The following is a 19,019-nucleotide window of genomic DNA, read 5'->3' on the forward strand; positions in this document are numbered from 1 at the left end:
GAGGTCTTGTGGAGTCCATGCCTTGATGGATCAGAGCTGTTTTGGTGGCACAAGGGGGACCTACACAATATTAGGCAGGTGGTTTTAATGTTATGGCTAATCGGTGTATATATATATATATATATATATATATATATATATATATATATACAGTCAGGTCCGGAAAAACAATGACAGAGTTTTTGTGATTTTGCCTTTATACACCACCACAATGGATTTGAAATAAAACAATCAAGATGTGATCGAAGTTTAGACTTTCAGCATTATTTTAAGAGGTTCCACAAAAATATGGCATTTACCATTTAGGACTTACAGCCATTTTAAGCAAAGTACTTCCATTTTCAGGGGCTCAAAGGTATTTGGACAAAGTGACATAATTGTAAATATAACCATAATTTTAATACTTGGATGAAAATCCTTTGCAGTCAGTGACTGCCTGAAGTCTGGAGCCCATGTTCTCAAAACTCAAATTCTGAGTTTCCTCCCTGGAGATGCTTTGCCAGACCTTCACTGCAGCCACCTTCAATACTTCTGGATCTGACTGTATATATATTTATATATACACGCACACACACACATATATATATATATATATATATATATATATATTTGGAGGATCTTGCTCAGACATTACCGTATTTGGTAAAGCGTGGCTAAATAGGGAATGCAGCATCTAGGTATTTATATCTATGGTTAAAACGAACAGTCCCACTTATTCTAATGGTCCACCAGTTTTTCTGTCACGTATCCCTCGGAAACACTTCTGTTTTCTTGTAAACCATTTCCGTTGTGTTTGCATGTGTTTTCTGCATTTGGCCCCTTTTGTATTGGCCCCGTCAGACCCTGTAGCTTTGACTCCAGTTGGATCCTAATTTTATTATTATTTATTTTGGTTTACAAGTTAGGCTTAGTTACCTGGTTATTTCTGAATTGCAGCAATTTATGAAATTTTAAGAGTAAAGGACAATCCTAGCACCGTCAAACTACAACTGCTGGGCCCTTAAGCAAAGCCTTTAACCCTCAACGGCTCAGTTGTATAAAAGTCGCTTTGGATAAGAGCGTCTGCCAAATGCCTAAAATGTAAATGAGAGTTATTGAACACCCCCACTCAACGCCAACCCCACGATAACATCTGACTTTGTGCTTACTTCTCTTTTTTTTAAAGCCTCTTCAAATATGCGAATCGGCTCCTTAGGTTAAACCAGGAAGAGCCGGTTTAAAGAGTCGATTCGTTCGCTACCGACACATCACTACTGGCAACCCTATTCTACCGAGAAGAGAGGCAGTAGTAACGCTACGTATGCAGTGCAAAGCATACTAGGCCTGAAGAACGACATTATTGACCGACACTGTTTTTGTCTAACTGACATACAGCTTCCACTAAATTATGCGTCATTGTTTTGCATCTGGAAAGTGGATAATTATACTTATGGCGGTTGGATTACACCGGTAAGATAATCGCCGTACACCTCTGTGTGCTGCACTGTCGCTCGCTGCATCTTTTGCATATGATGGAGGAATAGCGATTTTAGTTCCGAGTTTAGTTCAAGATACTGAGTCTTCCATCGTGTCCTCTACCATGTTGAGATTTAAGTTAGATGCATTTTAGTTAAATCATTGTAGCCGTTACGTACCACACGTTAAATATTTATGAAACGATGCCCACGCAAACGTATCGATACATGTGCATTTTGCTTCCTTGGGCGTGAGGAATATTAGTCATGTGCCAAATTTCTAGTCATCATGTGTTTCATCAAGATGTGGGTTACTTAGGGTACTACTAATAACAATTAACATTTAAGTTCAGTATATGTATTTTGAATTACGATATTTTCTCTGTTGGCTAGAGGTACGCTCATCTTATTAGTGAACATGATGCGTGATGCAATTGTTCACGTGTCATGTGGCGCAGAATGCTGTAGAATAGTGTTTCACAGTCCTTAGTCCTGGTCCCTCCTTTAACTTACCCAATTCAACCTAGTTAAGGCATGTAAATTAGCAAAATATAACGTAAAAAGATGTGTTGAATCAGGTGAGTTGAGTGAGTGAGTTGAGAGAAGGGCAGTGGTACTGCAGGACCAGCCGTAGTTGTTTCCTTATTTGATTTGCATAGAACTGGTTAAAGATGAGATGGTGACCTAGGCTACGAAGGTGTCATGACGTGTGTGTTTATCTATCTATCTATCTATCTATCTATCTATATATCTATAAACAAACACACGTCACCACACCTTCGTAGCCTAGGTCACCATCTATGCATCTATTTCCAGTTCTGTGCAAATATATATGCATTATAAATAAGGGGTTGGCTTGGCTTCTTGAGCTGACTATGCAGTGATTGCAGTTTTATTTCAAATGAATATTGAAATAAAATTCTGTAACTATCAAAAAGATCTAAGAAGAGCTAAAAACTGAAAAACCTTTTTTTTTTTTAAGCCATTGTAGATCAAACGTCGATGTTACTCAGAGCATGCTTTGCCAGATAACAAATACATCACTTTTGCTGTAAGATTTTGAATAGTGCAGTGCTTTATTTGCTACACAAGGTGAATTTCTGTAACACAGCGCTGGGTCAAAATATAACATAAAACCCTTATGTCGGTCACGCAATGCTGGGTTATGTGTAAAACCCCACTGAAACCCAAAATGGGTTCATTATGCCCCAGGTCATTTTTACCCTTATTCCTCAGCCTATTTATTATTTATGACCAAGATCAGGGAATTAAATACATTTTAATTAGAAAATAAAAACAAAGATTAAAAAATGGAAAGCTTATAATTAGTTTGCTCATAGAGTTGTGTTAAATAAATCAAATGCAGCATTTCATTTAAATGTTATTATTTCTTTAAAATTTATTTAATTAGTACAGTGTATTTTGGATTACATTAAGTAAGGTACACATAAATATGTAATTTATTTATACACTCACTGGCCACTTTATTAAGAACACTAGTATATTTGCTCATTCATGCAATTATCCAATCAGCCAATAATGTGGCAACAGCTCAGTGTTTAAAATCATGCAAATACAGGTCAAGAGCTTCAGATAATGTTCACATCAAGCATCAAAATCGGGAAAAGTGTTGACCTCAGTGACTTAGTTGACATGGTTGTTGGTGCCAGATGGGCTGGTTTGGTATTTAAGAAACTGCAGTCTGTGTTAACTCTAGAGTTTCTAGAATATACACAGAATGGTACAATATATACACCGATCATCCATAACATTAAAAGCACCTGCCTACTATTGTGTAGGCTCCCCTTGTGCCACCAAAACAGCTCTGACTCGTCAAGGCATGGATTCCACAAGACCTCTGAAGGTGAGCTGTGGTATCTGGCACCAAGATGTTAGCAGCAGATCCTTTAAGTCCTGTAAGTTGCAAGGTGTGGCCTCAATGGATCGGACTTGTTTGTCCAGCACATCCCACAGATGCTCGATTGGATTGAGATCTGGGGAATTTGGAGACCAATTGAACACCTTGAACTCTTTGTCATGTTCCTCAAAGCATTCCTGAACAGTTTTTGCATTGTAGTAGGGCACATAATCCTGCTGAAAGAGGCCACTGCCAATAGGGAATACCGTTTCCATGTACTTGGTCTGCAGCAATGTGAAGATAGCTGGTACATGTTAAAGTAACATCCACATGAATGTCAGGACCCAAGTTTTCCCAGCAGAAGAGCAGAACATTGCCAAGAGCTTCTCTGAGCTCCAGAGCTCTGACTCGTCAAGAAAAAACTTTTTTTTTTTTTTTTTAAGCCATTGTAGATCAAACGTCGATGTTACTCAGAGCATGCTTTGCCAGATAACAAATACATCACTTTTGCTGTAAGATTTTGAATAGTGCAGTGCTTTATTTGCTACACAAGGTGAATTTCTGTAACACAGCGCTGGGTCAAAATATAACATAAAACCCTTATGTCGGTCACGCAATGCTGGGTTATGTGTAAAACCCCACTGAAACCCAAAATGGGTTCATTATGCCCCAGGTCATTTTTACCCTTATTCCTCAGCCTATTTATTATTTATGACCAAGATCAGGGAATTAAATACATTTTAATTAGAAAATAAAAACAAAGATTAAAAAATGGAAAGCTTATAATTAGTTTGCTCATAGAGTTGTGTTAAATAAATCAGAACAAATTAAATAAATCAGAACATTGCCAAGAGCTTCTCTGAGCTCCAGAGCTCCAGAACTGCCTCTGTCGGCTTGCCTTCTTCCCATAGTGCATCTTGGTGCCATCTCTTCCCCAGGTAAGCAATGCACACGTGCCCAGCCATCCACTGGATGTAAAAGAAAACATGATTCATCAGACCAGGCCACTTTCTTCCATTGCTCCATGATCCAGTTCTGATGCTCATATGCCCATTGTAGGCACTTTGACAGGGGTGAGCATGGGCACTCTGACTGGTCTGTGGCTATGCAGCCCCATATGCAGCAAACTGCGAGGCACTGTGTGTCCAGACACCTTTCTATCATAGCCAGCATGAAATTTTTCAGCAATTTGTGCTACAGTAGCTCTTCTGTGGTGATCGGTCCAGGCGGGCTAGCCTTCGCTGCCCACACTCATCAGTGAGCCTTGGGTGCCCATGACCTTGTTGCTGGTTCACCGGTTGTCCTTCCTTGTGCCACTTTTAGTAGGTACTAACCACTGAATACCAGGAACACCCCACAAGACCTCCCGTTTTGGAGATGCTCTGACCCAGTCATCTAGGCATCACAATTTGTTCCTTATCGAAGTTGCTCAGATCCTTATGTTATCAACTTCTAGAACTGACTGTTCACTTGCCACCCCTTGTAACATTATAAAAAAGTGTTATGGCTGATCAATGTATATTGCTTTCTGTTGTTCCACTCTTGTCTGCCAAGAACAGAAATCTGAGGCTGCAGTGGGCACAGGCTCACCAAAACTGGACAGTTGAAGACTGGAACAACGTAGCCTGTCCTTATGAATCTTGATTTCTGCTGAGGCACACAGATGGTAGGGTCAGAATTTGGCACCAACAGCATGAATCCATGGACCCAACCTGCCTTGTGTCAACAGTCCAGGCTGGTGAAGGTGGTGAAAGGGTGTGGGGAATGTTTTCTTGGAACACTTTGGGCCCATTAATACCAATCAAAACCCAAATAAAGTGCTTGGTAGTTTTAATATACACTGTATCCATCAAATTTAGCTTTTATGTAGGTTTTATGATGTTAGATGCAATTATTCTATAATTCGAAGTAACTGTCTCTGGATGAAGCTACTCAAATCTAGATTAGTGACTACAGTACAGCAACACAATACAAAGTTATTTTTCTCCTGTATTATATGGAAATTGGTGACAGTGTTGTAGTAAGATGGGATTGAAGAATATACAAGAATGTATAAAATATAAATATACAAGAATGTATTACTTAAACATATTCTGTATATTCATACAGTCGGGCCCATAAGTATTTGGACAGTGACACAATTTTCGTAATTTTGCCTCTGTAAGCCACCACAATGGATTTGAAATGAAGCAATCAAAATATGATTGAAGTGTAGACTTTCAGCTTTAATTGAAGGGGTTTAACAAAAATATTGCATTAAGCTTTTAGGAATTACAGCCATTTTTTTTTACAAAGTCTCTCTATTTTCACAGACTCAAAAGTAATTGTACAATTGACTGATAAGCAGTTTCATGGTCAGGTGTGGCCTGTTTCCTCATTATTTTGTGACAAATTAAGGAGATAAAAGGTCTAGGTCGAGTTGAGTCCAAGCATTGAATTTGTATTTGATAGCTGTTCATGGGAACTCTCAATAGAAAGAAGAGGTGTGAAGTGTGAAGGATGCCATCATTAGGCTGGAAAAAAAACCCCGACCTATCAGAGAGATAGCGGAAACTTTAGGAGTGGCCAAATCAACAGTTTGGTACATTCTTAAAAAGAAGAAATGCACTGGCAAGCTCAGCAATACCAAAAAGCCTGGAAGACCACGGAAGACAACTAAAGTGGATGGTCGCAGAATTCTTTCCTTGGTTAAGAACACCCCCTTCACAAAATCTAGTCAACTCAAGAACACTCTGGAGGAGGTAGGCATATCATTGTCAAAGACTACAATCAAGAGACACCTTCATGAATGTAAATACAGATGGTTTACCTCAAGATGCACACCACTGGTAACACTCAAAAATAGAAAGGCCAGATTAAAAAAAGCATGACCAGTTCTGCTGCAAGATTAACTTGTACCAGGATGATGAGAAGAGTATGGAGAAGGAAAGGAAAGGCTCAGACCTTACCACATCATATGTCAGAAATGTGGAGGCAGTGTTTTGGCATGGGCATGTATGGTGGCCAGTGGAACTGGGTCACTGGTGCTTATTGATGGGACTGCTGATAGAAGTAGCAGGATGAATTCTGAAGTGTATAGAGATATACTTTCTGCTCAGATTCAGTCAAATGCTGCAAAACTGATAGGACAGAGCTTCACAGTACAGATGGATAATTACACAAAACATACCGTGTAAGCAACAAGCAGCAACTGAAGGCGGCTGCAATAAAGACCTGGCAAAGCATCTCAAGGGAGGAAACTCAGCATTTGGTGATGTTCATGGGTTCCAGACTTCAGGCAGTCATTGACTGCAAAGGATTTGCATCCAAGTATTAAAAATAATTCTAATATTTATGATTGTTAGTTTGTCCAATTACTTTTGAGCCTGTGAAGGGTCTATGTAAAAAATGGCTAAATAGTTAATGCAATATTTTTGTTAAACCCCTTGAATTAAAGTTGAAAGTTTACACTGCAATAGCATCTTGACTGCTTCATTTCAAATCCATTGTGGAGGTACAGAAGCAAAGTTACAAAAATTGTATTACTGTCCAAATACTTATGGACTTGACTGTGTATATATGTATATATACACACATATATGTGAGTCCAAGTCACCACTTTGTACTCTGAAACCATTACTGAATAATTTTTGCAGTGTGACATTGCCCGTAGCATCACAATGCCTCACACCCACCTAGCAGTCCACATGATGTACAAGAAAACATGATTCATCAGACTAGACCACCTTCTTCCATTGCTCCATGGTCCAGTTCTGATGCTCACATGCCCATTGTAGGCACATTCGGCGGTGGGCAGGGGGTCAGCCTGGGCACTCTGACTGGTCTGCAGCTATGTAGCCCCATACTGTGTGTTCTGACACCTTTCTATCATAGGCAGCATTAACTTTTTTGCAGCAATTTGTGCTACACTAGCTATCACAATTTGGCCTTTGTCAAAGATGCTCGAATCCTTACACTTGCCCATTTTTCCTGCTTCTAGCACATCAACTTCTAGAACTGACTGTTCACTTGCTGCCTAATAAATCCCACCCCTTGAGGTTTTAATGTTATGGCTGATTGGTGTCCAGCAGAAGACCACATGGGGTTCCAATCCACACAGTTAAGTGTTGGAAAAAAGACCAGAAAAAAGACCAGGTGGTGTTTTTATGATCTTTAGCTATGCAGTTTTCGTGAGCATGCAAATTCATGTAGTTATCTAATCAGCCAATCATGTGGCAGCAGCGCAATGCAAATAATCATGCCGAATATTTGATGTGAACTGAAGTCAAGAGCTTCAGTTCACATCAAATATCAGAATGAAGAAAAAGTATGATCTCTGTGGCTTTACCCATCGCATGGGCTGGTTTGAGTATTTCAGAAATTGTTGATCTACTGGGAATTTCACACACAGCAAGCTCCAGAGTTTACACACAGAATGGTGTGAAAAACTAAACACAGAGTTAGTGACAGTTCTGTGGGTAGAAATGCATTGTTGATAGGAGAGGTCAGAGGAAAATGGCCAGATTGGTTTGAACTGCAAGTTTTGATGTGTTATGTGTTCTGAGATGTTTTCTGCTCACCAAATTTGTAAAGAGTGCTCATTTGAGTTACTATTGACTTGCTGTCAGCTCTCTCAGGTATAGTGACTGAAATAATCCCTCTTTACAACCGTGGTGAGCAGAAAAGCATCTCAGCATGCACAAAAGATCGAACCTTGAGGTGGATGGACTACAACAGCAGAAGACCACATTGGGTTCCACTCTTGTCAGCCAAGAACAGGAATCTGAGGCTACAGTGGGCACAGGCTCACAGAAACTGGGCAGTAGAAGATTAGAAAAAACACCTGGTCTTTTTCCAGTCTTCAACTATCCAATTTCGATGAGTCTGTCCCCATGACAGCCTCAGATTCTTGTTCTTGGCTGACAGGGGTGGAACCTGATGTGGTCTTCTGCTGTTGTAGCACATCCACTGCAAGATTTGATGTGTTATGTGTTCTGAGATGTTTTCTGCTCACCAAATTTGTAAAGAGTGCTTATTTGAGTTACTATTGACTTGCTGTCAGCTCTCTCTCTCTCTCATATATATATATATATATATATATATATATATATATATATATATATATACACTGATGAGCCATAACATTAAACCCCTTGTGCTGCTAAAACAGCGCTGACCCGTTGAGGCATGGATTGCACAAGACCTCTGAAGGTATGCTGTGGTATCTGGCACTAAGACATTAGCAGCAGATCCTTTAAGTCCTGTAAGTTGCGAGGTGGGACCTCCATGGATCAGACTTGTTTGTCCAGCACATCCCACAGATGCTCGATTGGATTGAGATCTGGGGAATTTGGAGGCAAAGTCAACACCTTCAACCCTTTGTCATGTTCCTCAAGCCATTCCTGAACAATTTTTGCAGTGTGGCAGGGCGCATTAACCTGCCGAAAGTAGCCACTGTCATTAGGGAGTACCACTGAGATGAAGGGGTGTACATGGTCTGCAACATTGTTTAGGTAGGTGGTATGTGTCAAAGTAACATCCAGATCTCAATCCAGGCAAACATCTGTGGGATGTGCTGGATCCATGGAGGCCCCATCTCGCAACTTACAGGACTTAAAGGATCTGCTGCTAACATCTTGGTGCCAGATACCACAACACACCTTCAGAGTTCTTGCCTTTTCCACATCAGATGGAAGTTTGTACTGCCAAATGATGTAAGTGGGGCCAGCAGTGTGTGGGGCAAGCAATGCAAGCATATGCACCAGAGATACCCAAAAGATATCCTCTGTGGGCCAACTGTAAGTCATAGAAGGGACCATGGGGATTCATAAATGTTACTTGTACATTTTGTTCCACCTCTGCTGTTGCATGAATATAGCCTATCCACCATTGTTGGTTAAACAAACATACAACATATTTACCAGGAATTATATCTGCAAGTGAGACTGCTGATTTAACAGCAGTTTGGTCCATTGCTTGTGGATGATTCCCACTCATATCCACAATGAAGCTAGGACCACCTGACACCCTGCTGACCTGCAGATGGTTTGGCATGACTGGAATGAAAGAGTGGTTGTCTCTTGTTCCAGGAATGGTGGGTGACCTAGACTTAATTTTGTCTGAAGTGTTTTAAGTATGATTATGAATGAACTTACCTTTTGAGATTTTTTTTTTTTTTTTTTTTTTTTTTTTTTTTATAAACGTAATCCAATTTGTGACAGTCTTCAGTACAATTGAGCATTCCTCCAATGGGGCATGGTGCCAAAGATATAGCCATGTTACATGTAAATCATATGTATGCAGCAATGACAAATACAAAGGAAGTACACTAAACTATGTTGTCTTGGTCTGCTTTTATAAAACAGTAACATCTGCTGACATCAACCACCAATTAGGGCTGGCAAGTATGGACATGTATAGCAGAGCAGCAGAGCTCTGCTGACATTAGCCACCATATGTGGCTGACAAGTTAAAGCATACAGGTGTGTGTTTCTAAATGATAGTAATTAAAAACATTATGTCTTTGGAAAAAGAAAGTACACCTTTCTTCAATTCTATGTTTTTATTTATCGGGGTCTAAATAACAATTGTGTGGTCCTCACCGACTTTTATAAACAAATAACCACAGGTAACAAAAAACCCAAAAGTAACACAACAGATTTCAGTATGTAGTCATTTTTTCCCAAAATGTAAACCAACATTCAGAAACCAGGTGGTAAAAAATTCTATAACATGTAGAACAACCTTTAGCAACAGTAACTTGTAAATGTTTTCTGTATGACTTTACCAGACTGCTTTGGAGAAATTTTGGTCCACTCTTCTTTACAACATTGCTTCAGTTCATTGATGTTCATCAAGTTCATCAAACTCTCATAAGATTGTGCCACAGCATCTTAATGGAGTTGAGGTCTGGACTTTCACTTAGCCATTCAGATGTAGATTTACTGGTGTGCTTAGGATGATCCAATTTTGGCCCAGTTTAAGCTGCTAAACAGATGGCCTCACATTTGTCTCATGAATATTCTGGTATAAAGTGGAGTTCATCATTGTCTAATTGACCGCATGTTTCCCAGGTCCTGTAGGTGCAAAACAAACCCAAATCATCACCCCTACACCACCATGCTCAACAGTTGATATGAGGTGTTTTTTGAGATATGCTGTGTTTGGTTTTCACCAAACATGACACTGTGCATGATGACCAAACATCTCCACTTTGGTCTCATCAGTTCCCCAAGGATATTGTTCCAGAACTTTTGTGGTTTGTGCAGGTGAAATTTGCAAACTTAAGTCATGCTGCCATATTCTTTTTTGCAGACAAGGGGCTTTTTCCTAGCCATGATTCCATGAAAGCCATACTTGGCTTTTTCTGATTGTGCTGTCCTGAACATAAACATTTAGTGTGCTTACAGAAGCATGTAGGCCATATGATGTTGCTCTTTGGTTTTTTTCTTTATATCTCTGACCTTGGACTGACTTTGCTGGGATACCCACTCCAGGTAAGATTGGCAACTATCTTGAAGTCTTCCCAATAGTAAACAGTCCTTCTGTTATTAGATTATTATTAGGTATGCTTATTGTCACATAATAGTTAAAGACGGTGTACATAGTTTGCAGAGTGCAAGCAGGGACTCCGGCAATACTAGCTATAACAGCATAACTAAAAGGGAGAGCCAGAAGGTAACACGGACATGGGGATGCCCTGAGACATAAAGCAGCCATCCACTCCACCTTCAACAAACCTGAGTGGACACATGAGAGAGCATCCCAGGTCCCCTTTAACCTATGAAAAAACTATTAACAAAAGGCTCGACAAAACAAATATGTTTTCATCCTAGACTTAAACACTGAGACTGCCCGAGTCCAGAACACTAATTAGAAGGCTGCTCTGTGACAATGGGGCTTTGTAAGAGAAAGCTCTGCCCCTGCTGTGGCCTTCACTATTCAAGGTACCAACAAAGAGCCTGCACCTTTTGATGAAAGTAGTCATGGCAGATTATTAAAGACCAGAAGTTCACTCAGGCACTGTTGAGAGTTTGATGTGAACATTAACTGAAGCTCTTGACCTGTATCTGCATGATTTTCTGTGTTGCACTGCTGCCACATTATTACAATGATTATGCTGTTTTAAGGCACGCTCACACACACACACATACACATACAGCAGCATATTAATTGTACACACAAGTGTTTTCATACATGCTCGTACAAAGTAAATCATGCTTAAAAATATTAAATCATAATGCTATGTATGTTTTTTTGTGAGAATACAACTTCAAAATCTACAACTGCAAAGATTTATGCATACAACATGAACTATTATGGGTGCGATCTTTTAGTTATGAATAAGAATGAAAGAAGTGAGAAACGACTGTCAAAAATACATCACTGGGGTCACAGGCAAAGTGTATTGAGTAGAAGACCAGTCATCTTTCTGCACAGTGCACATGCTTCATCTACAGCATCCTACTTTCAACTGTTGGTGGCAAGATGGCTGAAGGATCCGTTAGTGGGACTCCAACAACGTCTAAGGTATGGTTTTTATCATCTTCTCTGTCAAGTTTTTTTTGTTTTTAAATTGAATCGTATTTAGTTTAATTTTCAGTTAGGTCTCAGTGGCTTTTTCTGTCATATACTTTGAAGGCAGTATGCAGTGGTGTAATTTTGTTTTACTCACTTTAGCTTAAAGATGGGCATTAACGCATCTTTATAGACTAAAAGCAGTGGTGTAATTTGGTTTTACTCACTTTAGCTTAAAGACATGTAACAGACATATTGATGAAAGAATGTTGTTTGAATGCTGTAGTTGTGTAATTTGTTATTTGAATGCTGTAAACTGAACCTAAAGCCTGTGTGTGAACAGTATAGGCTAATTTACCATGTTAGTTAAACAACATCCAAAAGTCTCACATTATGAAAAGGCTTTTTCAGGAAATCGATTTAAGTAGTATTGGGAGATAAGCAATAAATATGCATTTGAACACAAAATGGGAGTGTTCATCAAGGCTGTTTTGGTTGAGTGCCATAGATCATCACATTGTAGAACTAACAATATTACAATAATTATTCGTTAGAAAATTGGAGATAATTAAATAATACTGCAGTGACAAATATGTTCGTGACAATCAAAGCAGCTTTACAGCAATCCGGATATAGATTACATAGAAAACATATATATTTGCAACTAACTTTATTATGATCACATATTACTATTTCATTTATTATGTTTTTCTTTGTCTCCCTGCCACTTTTCCCTCTGTGCACAGAGTAGATGCTGCTGGACTTTTGGAAAGGATGACCGAGCTAGGGTGCATGGTCAGGAGAACTTACTTCCTTCAGCATCCATTGTCTAAATCATAAGCTTATAAAGTAATTGCCAGTTTATTATCACAGAATATTGCTTTTCTACAAGCATGAATTGTATATGTGTGTCTTGTAGAGGTACAACATTATCATATTTGGGAGATAGATGAATATTCAAGTAAGGTCTGTTCATTTTTGGTTTTGTACAAATAATTTAAGCGTTATCAGGCTATTTGATTTATTGTGGTATTATGGGTTTGTAAATATTTGAAATGAGTTCATATTTTCAGAGTACATGAAATACAAAGTAAATGCATACTAAGACATTTTGTGTTCGTATCTAGATCACGTATCTGGAACCAGCAGATCATAACAACTCAAGCACTGCTCTTTCAGTTCTTTCTTAAAACAGCGCAGAACTATGGCTGGCCATCAAGGTAAATAGCTACAGTGGTACAAGCTTCTTGATTTACCATTCTGTGAAATACTTTTTTTCTTTCTATATTATGAGTGGTATTGGGTTTTTTTTCCACATTTTCTAGGATGAAGGGTGATGAAGGTGTAGAAAAAGTGGGCATAACAGAAACCATGTTCACTGTAAAAGGCACTGGAAGAAGAAGCTGGCAAAAGTATACACAAACAAAGTTTACTGATTATAATTTTTAAGCAATTTACTTAGGCTAAATGCAATTTCTCTCTCTTTTCTCATTGTTATTTAGAATCAAGTGTCCATGGTGAGACATCTGGCTCAGCATAACTCAGCTTGTTAGATTTGTCAATTTCTCTCCACATGTTTTATGCACGTTGTGTTTCTTTCACGCCTAGAATGTTATCTTCACACCTTTACTGAAGGCCGGGACAATCATCCCTTGTGATCTGAAGGTGGCCCTAACCAGCTGTGGGTTCTGGGGCAAATGCAGAATTCTTCTAGTGATAGTGAAGAGGATTTTCAGGTTTGTTTTAAAGCACTTAATTTTATATAGTTGTGGGTTGTCTTTTTATCCAGTATTTTCAAATTATGTATGTGGATCATACACAATAATTGGTATTAAAATTTATTTCAGAATATTGGGCTGTTTGGAATCATTTAGTGGTGGAAATGAAAAAACTTTCTGAGGTCAAGTCCCTGCAATTTAGTGCCCACTAACGCCAGCTCTGATGAAAACAGTAAAAGCCATCATCAACATCTGAATCATATGGTTTTTGAATTCATCAAATGTTTTCAGTTGAGAAGAGGGAAACGTAATTGTGTGAGTGCATGCTATTACTGTTGGAAAACAAATTTCTCTTGGCAAAATAGTCTTGTGCCCCTGTCCTGTCCTGTCCATTTCTTCATGTTTACCTTGTTCGTATGTAAAATACTGAAAAGGTTAGTGTGAAAATAAGGTTAACTGATCATTTATTTTTATTATTTTTATAATGGCTGAGACATACTATGATTCTCAATTTTCTGTAGAAAAAGTTCATGAAGTTTATTTCCATGCTGTATTTCGAGATCCCTTCTCACTGAAGAGAGGACGGAACATCTCCAGAATAAAAGCAACCTAAAAAACAGAATCAAATACATTTGCATTTTTTGCAGATAATCTACTGTATTTCTCACACTAAACTAACCACACTAACCATTAATACTATAGAATTCAAATGGGAACTCTGCAGATTTTTTTTTTACCTTGTCATCATCTCCTTGCACAAACAGTGGTAGACAAAGATCTGGGTGTTGACATGATTTCTCCTGCACTCCTAATAATAAGACGAATAAAACAGTGCAAATGATACATTTCAATTAATGTCTTTCGCAATAAATAGACACAAATATAATCAACGTCAGAACTACTGAATTACATACCTGAAGAGTTATGGTCCAAGCTGTTAACAGGATTCTTTCCCTTTTTTGTCTGTACTGCAGACAAAGCATTTCCTTTCTATCTCTGCAAGCATTTCTAGAAAATATCTAATACAATAAAATAAAAAGGTGTGTGTTCTTTTAGAAATATAAATATGCATCTGGCAACTAATGAAAAATGCAGTTCTACCAACATAAAAGAACAGGGCAAACAAAAGGTTCCAGCAATAATACTGAAAAAAAAAGAAAAATAAGCCTTAACTTATTTTGTCAGTAGAAGTGCACAAATCCACATTACTGGAAGAATCTGAAGAGGAGCCATTTTGCTGCACGTTTTTCAATTTCCTTTGCTTCCGGTGGCGGTTTCTTCTTGTCATGGAGGGATGACAACTAGTTTGCGAATGAAACCATTTCGAGAACCCATTTACCTGTGGACTTGTGCAATCACCAGCAACCAGAGACATTTGCCAGTTTTGGATATGTTTTCACAAGCAGCTCTGACAACTTGAGTGACAGAAAAGATTTTACAAAAATTATTTACAAACTTTAGCACAAAGTATTATATGCTTTGACAGACATACAATGCATAGACCACAGGTTCCCAACCCTGGTCCCTCCTAGCACAATTTAGTGTTTTTCCCCTTCTTCACAAACCCAGGTAATAAGCTTGGTAATAAGCTGATTAACCATGTGTGTTGAGAGCAGGAAAAACATCATGTCCAGGATCAGGGTTCAGAATCTGTGACGTATACTATTACACCCGTTGAAGCCCTAAAGCCTACAAATTATACAGCTTATATTTTATACGATATTATATAATACTATTTTGCATACACACACACTATATTGCCAAAAGTTTTGGGACGTCTGCTTTTACATGCACATGAACTTTAATGACATCCCATTCTTAATCCGTAGGGTTTAATATGGAGTTGGCCCACCCTTTGCAGCTTCAACTCTTCAGGCTTTCCACAAGGTTTAGGAGTGTGTTTATGGGAATTTTTGACCATTCTTCTAGATGCGCATTTGTGAGGTCAGGCACTGATGTTGGACGAGGCCTGGCTCGCAGTCTCCGCTCTAATTCATCCCAGAGGTGTTCTATCGGGTTGAGGTCAGGACTCTGTGCAGGCCAGTCAAGTTCCTCCAGACCACACTAGCTCATCCATGTCTTTATGGATCTTGATTTGTGCACTGGTGCGCAGTCATGTTGGAACAGGAAGGGGCCATCCCCAAACTGTTCCCACAAAGTTGGGAGCATGAAATTGTCCAAAATGTCTTGGTATGCTGAAGCATTAAGAGTTCCTTTCACTGGAACTATGGGGCCAAGCCCAACTCCTGAAAAACAACCCCACACCATAATCCCCCCTCCATCAAACTTTACACTTGGCATAATGCAGTCAGGCAAGTACCGTTCTCCTGGCAACTGCCAATCCCAGACTCGTCCATCGGATTGCCAGACAGAGAAGCGTGATTCATCACTCCAGAGAACACATCTCCACTGCTATAGAGTCCAGTGGCGGCATGCTTTACACTACTGCATCCGACGCTTTGCATTGCACTTGGTGATGTAAGGCTTGGATGCAGCTGCTCGGCCATGGAAACCCATTCCATGAAGCTCTCTACGCACTGTTCTTGAGCTAATCTGAAGGTCACATGAAGTTTGGAGGTCTGTAGCTATTGACTCTGCAGAAAGTTGGCGACTTCTGTGCACTGTGCGCCTCAGCATGCGCTGACCCCGCTCTGTGATTTTACATGGCCTACCACTTCGTGGCTGAGTTGCTGTTGTTCCCACTAGTGGTATTATAACAAAGTGGAAGCTAACAGTTGACCATGGAATATTTAGTAGTGAGGAAATTTCACAAATGGACTTATTGCACAGGTGGCAACCTTTCACGGTACCACGCTTGAATTCACTGAGCTCCTCAGAGCGACCCATTCTTTCACAAATGTTTGTAGAAGCAGTCTGCATGCCTAGGTGCTTGATTTTATACACCTGTGGCCATGGAAGTGATTGGAACACCTGAATTCAATGATTTGGAGGGGTGTCCCAAAACTTTTGGCAATATAGTGTGTGTGTGTGTGTGTGATATATATATAAAATATACAGTCAGGTCCGGAAGTATTTGGAAAATGACAGAATTTTTGTGATTTTGCCTTTATACACCACCACAATGGATTTGAAATAAAACAATCAAGATGTGATTGAAGTGTAGACTTTCCGCTTTATTTTAAGAGGTTCCACAAAAATATGGCATTTACCATTTAGGAATTACAGCCATTTTAAGCAAAGTACTTCCATTTTCAGGGGTTCAAAGCTATTTGGACAATTGACTGACAAGAATTTAATTGACCAGGTGCGGTCCATTCCCTCGTTACTTCAAGACAAATGAAGCAGATAAAAGGTCTGGAGTTGATATCATTTATTGAGTTGGCATTTGGCAGCTGTTCCGCTGTTCCAAAGTATACCACATCATGTGTCAAACATGGTGGAGGACTTGCTATGGCATGGGCATGTTGGCTGCCAATGGAACGGGCTCACTGGTGTTTATTGATGATGTGATTGCTGACAGAAGTAGCAAGATGAATTCTGAGGTGTATAGAGCTATACTCTCTGCTGACATTCAGCCAAATGCTACAAAACTGATAGGACGCCGCTTCACAGTGCAGGTGGATAATGACCCTAAACATACTGCGAAAGCAACTCAAGACTTTTTGAAGGCAAAGATTCCTAAATGGTAAATGCCATATCTTTGTGGAACCTCTTATATATATATATATATACTGAAGTCCTGCAAACTTTGATTGTAAAAATAATGCTAATTTTGGTCAGCAGTTATCAAGCCGCTGCTCTGGTAATTTGGTAATACTCTGGTTTATTTAAGCCACTGAGACTTAACTGAAACTTTAAAACTGTTTTTAATAGTTTAACAACTTTGCTTTACAGAGAACATAATAACAACTGTACCTGAGATGTTGTGTACCATGCAGGAAGACACTACTTGATACGCTTTGCCTGTGACCCCACTGATGTATTTTTGACAGTTGTTTCTCACTTTCTGAATTTGTATTTATATCTAAGAGATCGTACCCATAATAATTCAAGTCATATGTGTAAATCATTATATTCTTACAAAAACATACATAGCATTACAACTTACAACTTTTCAAGCATGATTTACTTTGTATAAAAATGTATAAAAACAGACTTTTGTGTTCAACGAATATATTTATGTACAAATGTAGATAAGCATTCACAAGTTTTATTGACAGTAATACACCCCCTTTTTAAAGCCTCTATAGCTCAGAAACTAATGCAGATACATGCCTGAAATTTTGCACACTATTTAATATAGTGAATAAGAATAGGAATAGTGACATTATTTCTAGAAAGTATGAAGCAAATCTGAGATGGTCGATGGTGGATTTTCCCATATCCATATGTATGTATCACCATCCACTTTATTAGGAACACCTGCTCATTTATGCAGTTATCCAAGCGCAGTGCATAAAATCATGCAGATAGAGGTTAAGAGCTTCAGTTAATGTTCACATCAAGCGTCACAATGGGACAGGAGTGGAACCCAATGTGGTCTTCTGCTGTTGTAGCCCATTCACTACAAGGTCTTCAGGATGATTATATATATATAAAATAAGATCTCAGAAGCAATTGTTGCTGCTTATCAATCTAGAAAGAGCAATTGGAAATTCACAGCAATTTTGAAATTCACAGCTTAGGCTGGGCCAAAATTGGGTCATGCAACAGGACAATGATCCCAAGCCCTCTAGCGCATTGACATCCAAATGACTAAAGAAGAAAAAAAAAAATGGTGCTGGAATGGCCAAGTAAAAGTCCAGACCTCAACACCACTGAGATGGTGTGGCGGGATCTTAAGAGAGCTGTGCATAAATTAATGCCGTCAAACATCAATGACCACACTGAAGCAATGTTGGAGAAGAGGGGGCCAAAATTAATTCAAAACATTGTAACAGTTAAACTCCAACAGAAAATGTTATTGTTAAAGTTAAACTCCAACAGAAAAAGTTATTGTTGCTAAAGGTAGTTCTACATGTTACTGAATTATAGGGTGTACTTATTTTTTCCCACCTGGTTTCTGAATGTTGGTGAATGTTGGCCACTGTGGTCCTGGGAAGACTCAAAGCCTTAGAAATTGCAAATCAGGAACAGTTGATGATGATGATGAGACATTAGGAACACAACCAATAGCAAGACAAAGGAGGAGACAAGACGGAAACCAAAACAAAAACACACATAGCTATGTAAACAAAGTCATGTCAACCCAGAAGCGCAATGTCGCGCTACAGGTAGCTTAAGCGCGCTGATCGCACCCACACTCAGCACGAGGGGGAAATCCCTGACAGAGCCCCCCCAAGGGTGCTTCTCCCAAGGTGCCCATAAATACCCCCCCTCCCAGCGGTCGTGCCCTCGGGGCAAAATATCTACACTGAAGATAAGGTCCTGAGGCAGGCATTGTCTATTGTGTGGTCTTCTTCCAGAAGAGCTGGGATGCAAACATGGGGCTTATCGGTGGGAAGCAGGCAGGGGTTTGGCTATGGGCTCGCC

General features: G+C 39.3%; 1 protein-coding gene across 7 annotated transcripts in view; it reads left to right on the forward strand.

Annotated features, from left to right (window-relative positions):
• The first annotated feature begins 1,186 nt into the window (after positions 1 to 1,186).
• The window catches only part of ajm1 (apical junction component 1 homolog), a 28,118-nt gene continuing 10,285 nt past the window's right edge, over positions 1,187 to 19,019 (forward strand). Inside the window, exons 1-7 of one of the 7 annotated variants that reach the window (XM_026921453.3) lie at positions 1,187 to 1,449; positions 11,628 to 11,820; positions 12,555 to 12,603; positions 12,728 to 12,774; positions 12,936 to 13,028; positions 13,134 to 13,220; positions 13,417 to 13,544. The gene's annotated coding sequence lies outside the window, so the exon portion shown is untranslated. Of the gene's footprint in view, positions 1,450 to 11,627; positions 11,821 to 12,554; positions 12,658 to 12,727; positions 12,775 to 12,935; positions 13,029 to 13,133; positions 13,221 to 13,416; positions 13,545 to 13,655; positions 14,149 to 19,019 lie in introns of those variants that run through there. The other 6 variants (XM_053230595.1, XR_003403209.3, XM_026921452.3 and 3 more) reach the window with 6 other exon arrangements.

This window comes from Pangasianodon hypophthalmus, chromosome 27 (assembly GCF_027358585.1).
Source record: "Pangasianodon hypophthalmus isolate fPanHyp1 chromosome 27, fPanHyp1.pri, whole genome shotgun sequence".
NCBI classification, from domain to species: Eukaryota; Metazoa; Chordata; class Actinopteri; order Siluriformes; family Pangasiidae; genus Pangasianodon; species Pangasianodon hypophthalmus.